At 45.7% G+C, this 9611-nt stretch overlaps 2 long non-coding RNA genes across 2 annotated transcripts; one reads left to right on the forward strand and one right to left on the reverse strand.

The window, feature by feature from the left end:
• Positions 1 to 225: 225 nt before the first annotated feature.
• LOC138924320 (uncharacterized) lies at positions 226 to 854 on the reverse strand. The gene is made up of 2 exons (XR_011439309.1): positions 715 to 854; positions 226 to 539 (listed from the first exon to the last, which is right to left on the reverse strand). It is a non-coding gene; the product is annotated as an uncharacterized lncRNA (long non-coding RNA).
• A 487-nt stretch (positions 855 to 1341) lies between these two features.
• LOC138924321 (uncharacterized) lies at positions 1342 to 8981 on the forward strand. The gene is made up of 2 exons (XR_011439311.1): positions 1342 to 1480; positions 8780 to 8981. It is a non-coding gene; the product is annotated as an uncharacterized lncRNA (long non-coding RNA).
• Positions 8982 to 9611: the final 630 nt, after the last annotated feature.

The following is a 9611-nucleotide window of genomic DNA, read 5'->3' on the forward strand; positions in this document are numbered from 1 at the left end:
GTGGGCCATTAGACCTCCAGGCTGGCACTGTCCTTGCTGGGCAACAGAGAGGGACCTCAGAACTAAGTATAGCAGGGGAGAGGTCCAGTTGAGCTCTTCAAAGCAGAGGCAAACACAGGGTTTGTCCCAGCTTCCCTCTTAAGTCAGGGACCTATTCACTGGTCAAGGTCACCAACCTGCACCTCCCCTCAATGACCCTGACAGCAGAAGAGAACATCCAACCAGGACAAGTGCAGGAAAATTTATTGAAGGGAAGTGAACAGCCGCGGCCTTACAGGACCCCTGGAACTCTCCAGGACTCCAAGGTCGGTTCTGCCCTGCGCTGGAAAAAGCAGTTGACTTTCTGCAGGCAGAAATTCTTCTTCAGGCTCTGAGAATGGAGGAGGAGAAGAGCTTGACTGAAGATCTGGAATGTCTCAGAGCACTGGCATGGAAGGCATGGAGAGCCCAGGGAGGCTGTGACCGCTCTGCTCGGTGGGGTTAATGGTGACGAAGAGGACAGCATCCGCGAACTAAATGTGGGCTTTTCTCCCAACCACCTGGCAACCAAAAGGGGAAACTGAGACACAGAGGTTTTTAAGCACCTTCCTCATGCTTACCTAGCTGGTGAGCGGAAGGGCTGGAATCCAGCCTGGCTGTGTCTCCCCAGGTCCATGCTCTTTCTGCTGCGCTCTCCTCATGCCCCCCCTTCCCCCAGGAGGCCTTGTCACTCACTCCATCTCCACGATATTCTTCCGTTTCAGAGGAGGCTCCCAGCTCCTCCAGAACTGCAAATGGAGGAGGGGCCCTAGGCAGACAGAGAGGCTCAGAACACGCCTGTGCAACTGGCTGGAGGGGCCCGATCTCGCCCAATGACTCAGAAAAACCTGGATGAAGGTGGATGGGGGAGATGACCAGTAGGGCTGGGCCTGGCAAGGCTCTAATTATTCCTCTTAAGGGAGGGAGTGAAGGTCCTCAGCCTGGTTTGGGAACTGTCTCATATTTCCCAACTTGCCCCTGTAACTGTGTCTCCTGGTGCTGCCTTGAGGCAGGACGGCCCTCAGGTACATAGTGTGAACCACGAATTTGAGGACAAATGATTCCCCCAGAACCTGGAGAGGACTAATGTGACCTCATCTTCTAACACTAAAACCTTCACACCGCATCCTCCCACACTGACCTGATGGCATTAACAGTCTTTCCCCAGCTTCAGCTGTCCTCCACCTTCCCTTCCAAGAAGAAACTTCTGGCTTGGGAGGGAGGATCTAAAACTCCAGTGGGCTCCCCTCAGCAGATGGTGATCACGAGGACACATTCCTCTTGCTCTTCCCTGCCCCCTTGTCCCTAAGGGGCCATCGTTGACAGGATGGAAGCTTCCACTGGCCTCAGCTGCGGCTGGAGCACAGAAGTCTTCTTGGACAGCCCTGTGAGGGCTTGCCGGGAGCTCTGAGACCTGGGATATGTGGAGCCTCCGGCTGGAAATATCTAGGGAAGAAATGAGGTCTGTTTCTACCTCTTAACCCTGGGGATCTGAAAAACTGAGCTCTGGAAGCTCTTAGAAGCCAAATGAGAGTGTGGAGACAAGAGCTGGCTGGTGTTGGGAGGGAGGGTTCTCTAAAATCTAAAAGGATTTAGGCGAGGGAGGTTATGCCAGAGAAGTGCTCTGTTGAGCTACACTGATCCAGGCAGCCTTTATCTGTAAACAAGTTGCTGTACTCTTGCTTTTCCCTTTGTTGAAAGTCCCAACTCTGTTAGTCATTCATTCAACAAACATTTTAGGACCTCTCTGTTCTGAGCTCTGTGTTTGACTCTGAGAAACAATCCCTACCCTCAGGAAGCCTGGGGTTCAGAACCGTGCTGTGCAACGTGGTCTCCACCAGCCACAGGTGCCCGCTGAAAGCTGGAAATGTGGCTGGTGCAACTGAGGAATTTGATTCTTCATTTTATTTAATTTTAATTAATTTAATTTTAAAAACTGATACTCAATTCAGTTATTGAAAAACTTTTAGATATATTTGGGACAAGTTGGATATGTGAACCAGTTTTTTTCATCTGTGTTTTGAGATCCAGATGCAAATCAAGTATTTCCAGGGAAAATTTAGGATTGGAACTGAGATGTGCTTGAAGTATAAAACATACATCCGATTTCAAAGATCAATTTTTTGTTTGTTTGTTTTTGGGGTTTTTTTGGGTTTTTTTTAATTTTTATTTTTTTCGGATGTACATCATATTTCAAATTCTGGATACATTACATCATGTTCACCACCCGAACACTAATTATAGTGCATCCCCTCACATGTGCCCCCAATCACCCCTTTTGCCCGCCCCCCTCCCCCCTTCCCCAATGGTAACCACCAGTCCAATCTCCAATGCTATGTGGGGGTTTTTTTTTGTCGTTTTTGTCTTCTACTTATGAGTGAGATCATATGGTATTTGACTTTCTCCCTCTGACTTATTTCACTCAGCAAAATACCCTTAAGGTCCATCCATGTTGTCACAAATGGCTGGATTTCGTCATTTCTTATGGCTGAGTAGTAGTCCGTCGTGTATAAATACCACATCTTCTTTATCCATTGGTCCCTTGATGGGCACCTAGGTTGCTTCCAAGTCTTGGCTATTGTGTATAATGCCGCAATGAACATAGGGGTGCAAGTATCTTTATGCCTTTGTGTTTTCAAGTTCTTTGGATAAATACCCAGCAGTGGAATAGCTGGATCATATGGTAGATCTATCCTTAATTTTCTGAGGATTCTCCAAACTGCTTTCCATAGTGGCTGCACCAGTTTGCACTGCCACCAGCAGTGAACAAGGGTTCCCTTCTCTCCACACCCTCTCCAACATTTGTTGTTTCCTGCCTTGTTAATTATAGCCATTCTGACCGGAGTGAGGCGATACCTCATTGTAGTTTTGATTTGCATTTCCCTGATAGCTAATGATGTTGAGCATCTTTTCATATGCCTGTTGGCCATCTGTATATCTTCTTTGGAGAAATCTCTGTTCAGATCTTTTGCCCATTTTCTAATTGGATTGTTGGTTTTTTTGTTGTTGAGCTGTATGAGTTCTTTGTATATTTTGGATGTTAACCCCTTATCTGATATGTGGTTTGCAAATATCTTCTCCCAATTGTTAGATTGTCTTTTCGTTTCGTTGATGGTTTCCTTTGCTGTGCAGAAACTTTTTAGTTTGATGTAGACCCATTTGTTCATTTTTTCTTTTGTTTCCCTTGCCCGGTCAGACATGGGACTTGAAAATATGCTGCTCAGACCAATGTCATAGAGCGTACTGCCTATGTTTTCTTCTAGAAGTCTCATGGTTTCGGGTCTCACATTCAAGTCTTTAATCCATTTTGAGTTGATTTTTGTGCATGGTGTAAGGGAATGGTCTAGTTTCATTCTTTTGCATGTGGCTGTCCAGTTTTCCCAGCACCGTTTATTGAAGAGACTCTCCTTTCTCCATTGTATGCTCTTGGCTCCCTTGTCGAATATTAGCTGTCCATAAACGTGTGGGTTTACTTCTGGGCTCTCAATTTTGTTCCATTGATCTGTGTGTCTGTTTTTGTGCCAGTTACCATGCTGTTTTGGTTACTACGGCTTTGTAGTATAATTTGAAATCCGGGAGTGTGATACCTCCAGCTTTGTTTTTTTTTCTCAGGAATCCTTTGGCTATTCAGGGTCTTTTCTTGTTCCATATAAATTTTAGGATTCTTTGTTCTATTTCTGTAAAAAAATGTGTTGGAACTTTGATAGGGATTGCGTTGAATCTATAGATTGCTTTAGGAATTATGCACATTTTAACGATGTTAATTCTTCCAATCCAAGAGGATGGAATATCTTTCCATTTCTTTGTGTCTTCTTCGATTTCTTTCAACAATGTTTTATAGTTTTTGGTGTACAGATCTTTCACCTCTTTCATTAAGTTTATTCCTAGGTATTTTATTCTTTTTGTTGCAATTGTAAATGGGATTGATTTACATGTTGAAATTATATTATTTTGGATATATTGAGTTAACTAAATTATTAAAGTTACTTTCTTTTTACTTTTTTAATGTGGCTACTAGATCACTTAAAATTAGGCAGCTAGCATCCCACTTCCACTGGTTGGCGCTAGTCTAGAGCATGAGATCAACAAAGAAGAGCCACCTGGTGTGGCAGCGATGGGAGGGAAGTCCGAACATGGCGAGGACACAGGAGGGAAAGGTCAGGAAAGGAAAAGGGAGACGAAATGTGACTGGGACCTTGGAAGGTGCACACAGATGTGGATGTCACCATTCTGGGCAGAGGGTGGAAAGACACAGAAGCATGAAGCAATGGGCACTTTCCAGGAACTGCGCCACATGTGGGCGATGGTCAGAGAAGAGGCAAGTCTCTTCAGCTCACCGCCCGCTCGCCCGCTGGCAGCCACGGCCCGTGGTCAAGGATGCAGTTGAGGACAGCAAAGGCCACGTGTGTGCTCACGAGTGGGGGGTGTCCCTCTGCCCCAACACTTAGGTCTCCCTTGCTTTGAGGGCATGTTTGTGCTGCTTTCCTTCGGCTCCAAAATCCAGAGAGACTACTGGGTCCTGAAGTCCATATATATGTTTCAGCAGACACTTTATGATTTGAGCAATGCCCAACATCTAAAGGTAGGTCAGGGATCTCGGTGCCCGAGATGAAGAGAATCCAGAATGCGTTCCTTCGTCAAAATGGCAGTGTGCTTTCTTACTACTGTTGACAAGGGGGAGGGGAAGCCGTGGTGAATGCCACTTCTCAGATAGGGAGTTCGAGGTGAGCACTGAAGAGTCCTCTGCTCTGGGTGTTCCAGGGATTGCTGGCCAGCTCAGCGAAAGCACTTTCAGAGGCTGCCTGGTGAAGCACCCCTCAGAATCGCCAGCAACCTCACAGAAGAGGCTGCGACAGAGCCAAATGGGAGCACAGAGGTGTTGTGGAGACTTCCAGGAATAACAGAGATGGGGAGAGAACAGGGCTCATGAAATGCAGGTGCTTGGAGTCCTGGCAACCCCATTTTACCTCTGGGCTACTGGGCCCTGGGGAAATATGGACCTCATTCCTTATGGAGCATGAAAAGAGGAGACGGCTAGAAATACCCTGTTTTATGGATTTTAAGATGCTTTTCTTTTTTATTGAGGAAGATTAGCCCTGAGCTAACATCTGTGTCAATCCTCCTCTATTTTTGTGTGTTGGGGGACACCTCCACAGCGTGGCTGGTAAGTGGAGTAGGTCCATGCCCAGGATCCGAACCTGTGAACCAGGGCCACCAAATCAGAGCACGCAGAACCATAACCACTCAGCCATGGGGTCAGACCCTAAGATGCATTTGTTTTTGCATTCTAACATCTCTGAAATAAAGATGTCATACAATCAAATAGCACATTGCAGTTTACACGGTAGGATTTTTTCCATGTCTTATTTGTCCATAAAATGATGGTGCATCTCACAATTAATGGAATAGAGGCTGTGCTTTTCTCCTCCGCTGTGACTTTTTGGTTACAGCCTGTTTCTCAGAGCAGACTTGCATATTCCGTTAATATTTCGTTATGCAAAGTGTGTGGAAAGCCTAGAGGAACACTCCAGCACAACCACGGGTGACACTGGTTCTTTTAGTGGACCAAGTGGCCATGCCACAGTGGCGTGGGGAACACCAATCCAAGATAGTAACAGCGGGTTGTGTCACATGGACCATCAGGGAGGTGGCTCTACCCCACCCCTGGCCCACACTAGGTTCTAGCAGGCCAGTCGGTGCCCTTCACACTGGATAAAGGAGATTTCCTTCACCTGGAAAATAAGGATGTAACACCTGTCCTATCTCACAAGGTGGCTGTGCCGATCAAGCGACAGTGACCTGCAAATTCCAAAGGGTTATACTCAATGACAGGTTAAACAAAGAGAGCAAGCTGTTGTTCACATGGAGTAGATTAAGAGCAAGAAGATGGAGACTTAGAAAGATAAGCCCAGGCAGTCTCTGGCCGGCTCATTCAGGCATGTGCCTTGGTTGGGTTACTTAACTGTGATTTAAAAAAAAAAGGTCAACCTTTTCCCCACTCTGCTGCTGTAAAAACCTAAGTAATTCTCAACCTGTCCACACATTAGAATCATCTGGAGAACTTTTTAAAAAATACCGATGCTCGGGCCACATCACAGGCCAGTGAAGTCAGACTTCCTGAGGGTGGTGGCGTCTGTAGTTTTCAGAGCTCCCTAGGCGGTTCTCTTGTGGGCCAGTGTTGAACAGCTGCTTTACAGTGTGCCATCTCCTCGGTCAGAACCACAGTATCTGCCCTCCGGGATTTTGTCAGATAATGTAAGTCTGAACTCTCTACCGCTTGATACTCATCAAATCCTCAGCTGCAAGAAATAATCTTCCCGATATAATTTCTGTAGTCTGTTCATTCCATTAGATACTCTACGTTATAACCTTGGGTTAAAACAGACTTTGAGAAAGGAAGTCTTTACACTACACTTTTTAAAAAAATTGTGGGGGTCAGACCCGTGGTGGAGTGGTTGAGTTTGTGTGCTCTGCTTCGGTGGCCCAGGGTTTCACCCGTTCGGATGCTGGGTGCAGACATGGCACCGCTCATCAAGCCATGCTGAGGAGGCATCCCACATGCCACGTCTAGAAGGACCCACAGCTAAAAATATACAACTATGTGCCGGGGGGCTTTGGGAAGAAAAAGGAAAAATAAAATCTTTAAAAAAATTATGGTATGGGGCTGGCCTGGTGACACAGTGGTTAAGTTTGCACGTTCTACTTTGGCGGCCCGGGGTTCACCGGTTCAGATCCCAGGTGCGGACACGGCACCGCTTGGCAAAAACCATGCTGTGGTAGGCGTCCCACACATAAAGTAGAGGAAGATGGGCACGGATGTTAGCTCAGGGCTAATCTTCCTCAAAAAAAAAAAAAATTGTGGTAAAATACACATAAATTCACATAAAATTCACCATCTTAGCCTAGACCACACTTTTGGGGGCCCCCATAGAATGGCTTTAACAGAACAGAGCTTTGGCATTTTGACATCCACCTGCTGTTATGGGAGACTCTGGGAAAAATTCCCTCCGCGGGACTTGAGACCCTCTGCCATGACCATGAACAAGGGCTCCTGCTGTGGCAGGCAGGAGGGATTAAGAGCCTATGGCTATTGTTGATTGTTCTTACAAAAGGTACTCGAAGACCTGTGTGTTCCTTCCCAGACTGTTTATTAGAGATCTTCAACAAAGAAAGAAACTGAAATGTTTTAAGTCCCCCTTGCTTTTTTTGTTTCCGTCAGAGAAGAGGAAGAAGGCTGTGGCTCAGAGCCAGGGAAGAAGTGAGGGACGGGTGACCGGCTATTGGCTGCAGCCACAGGGCCAGTCCTGAGAGAAACAATAGGTCCTGCGCCTCAGTGAGCTGCCTGGAGGGTCCCACGGAGGCCTGGGGACAAGTAATGGCATTCCTCAGAGCCCAGTGGATGGAGCCGGCCCTGGATCCTGTGGACAGTGGAAGAGGGCAGGGTCAGTGCAGGCAGTGTAGCCATAAAGGGGGGCAGAGCCCCTGTGGCGTGGAGCCCTGTGATATCCCTCACATTGTGATTACGAGAATCCAGGTACAGCCTGGCCCAGGAGGGGGAGACAGTCTTCATTTTAGTGGATCCTAAAACAGTTCCTTAGAAGGATGTTGCAGGAAATAGCCCCTTGAAACCTGTCACTGGATTTTCCCTTGTGAATAATGGGGACAGTATTCGCTAAAAGGGGATCCTGCAGGATGCGTTCCTCTAAGGGGTCATTACTGAAACAGGGGGCCTTTCTCCAAGCCGCTGGCTCACTTTTTTATTTTATAGACACAGAATTGCATAACAAATTGGACTTCACTCTTTGCCTTGACTTCTAGGGAAATCATAGCCAAATTTTGTCTTCTGGAAAGACCACAGGGTCTTATGACGTTCATTCTGTGCAAATTGGCCTCTGACTCAATGCTACTTCTCTTCCTTTTATTTTATTTTCCCCTAATTACCTCACTTTTAAAAATTCTGCATGTCTTTTTGTAAGTTTCTTGAAATGCCTCATGGAAAAAGAGAGAGATCAGAGTGGGAGAGAGAGAGACCTGGGCACCGGAGAAATGCCGCTATTACAAAAGAAAAAGCAACAACCTGAACAAGATACACCTTCAGACACAGAATTGTTTTACTACATGGGCCAAGAACTTAAAACGAGCATGATGGAGACTGTCACTGCGCTCCTGCCAAAGACCTCCAGGAACATAGCTGTGGCAGCAGGTCGGGTTTATGGATCCTTATAGCCAGGGAGAAGACGCAGGGAAGCAGACAGTGTCTCCGGAAGAGAGTGTTAGAAAGACCCTATCAGAGGACCTGGGTTCTGGTTGGGAGATCTGGGGGAGGCCCAGGGAGCTGGGGCTCGCTCTAGATTGGATGCTGCCGGAAAGCCAGGGGGAATTCTGTAACTGGGTATTTTGTGAGGAGCACAGTGACTTGGTTTGTCTGTGATTTGGCAAAATTATGAAATGGTCTTGTTTTGTTTCATTTTATCATGGTTGTTATTCTGTGGGATTACTTGTCCAAGAGGAGAACCGAATCCTGCTGTGAGCATCAGAGCAGCTTGCAATAACACTGAGGTCTCGCTCTGAATGTCAGATCAGTTCCAGACATCTGGGACTGGTTTCTTTCTTTCTCTGTCCCCTATTTTGTGCCAAGGACATTAATTCAGGAAATCCAGATTTCCTCCATTGTTAAGATTTTGCTAAGATCAGGAGAGTGTGCACTGAGTGTAGTCTGCAGTTAAACTGGAGTTAATCTTTTCTTTTCCTTCTGTTGCAGGATGAATCATTCAACTATCTGATGTGACAATGCCTATGCAGTAACATTTAAGACTCGACATGATACACTGGCCAAATGTAAAATGCAATTATCAGAAACGAAATGACTCTTAGACCTTGTGATAAGTCTCCAAGCCAAAAAGTAAAGCGCTACTTTCCTTTTCAGGAAACCAAAGTAATAAATTATCCTCTTTTAAATAGAATCGATGCTATTTTTTGAATTGGTATAAGTTGAGTCACATTGTTAATCTTGATCCAAAGCCTTGGGTTGGGCAGAAGCTGTCCACCTCTGAAGTCAGCATCTTCTGGAAGATTCCTAAGAATCTCAATTTAAAATTTCCAGTGGAATGGATGTGCAGCAGTCAAGAGGAAGTATTGTTTATCTTTTGAGCTGAGAAACATTAAGCTAAGGTTCAATACTTTTGAGTTGCAATGCTGGAGCAGTTGTTAACAGTACCTTCTAAGGGTCTTTTCATCGAAGTTCAAGGGCTGTTTATCTCAGGAGTCTTTTCCAGAACACTAAATCTCCTGTGGCAGATCATAAGTGAGTGGTTTGGAAATACAGCTCATACCTGTTGAAGATAAAACTAGTACTTAATCATATTTCACTGTAATAGGGTAGAATGTAAGATCGCAGGTAACATCTTCAAATGCATGGACCAGACTAGCCTCTGATTAATTCATAAGGAGATAACCTGTGAGTCCCAGAGGAGGTTGATCTTATACACGTTAAAGCTAATAGTAATATCACAGGCCATGGAAGTTTAAGGGAACCTGTTTATTTCACTTTTTAGAATCCTATTACTTCTCTCTATTTTTCCTAAGGACTGTGG

Source organism: Equus caballus, chromosome 5, assembly GCF_041296265.1.
Source record: "Equus caballus isolate H_3958 breed thoroughbred chromosome 5, TB-T2T, whole genome shotgun sequence".
Lineage (NCBI taxonomy): Eukaryota > Metazoa > Chordata > Mammalia > Perissodactyla > Equidae > Equus > Equus caballus.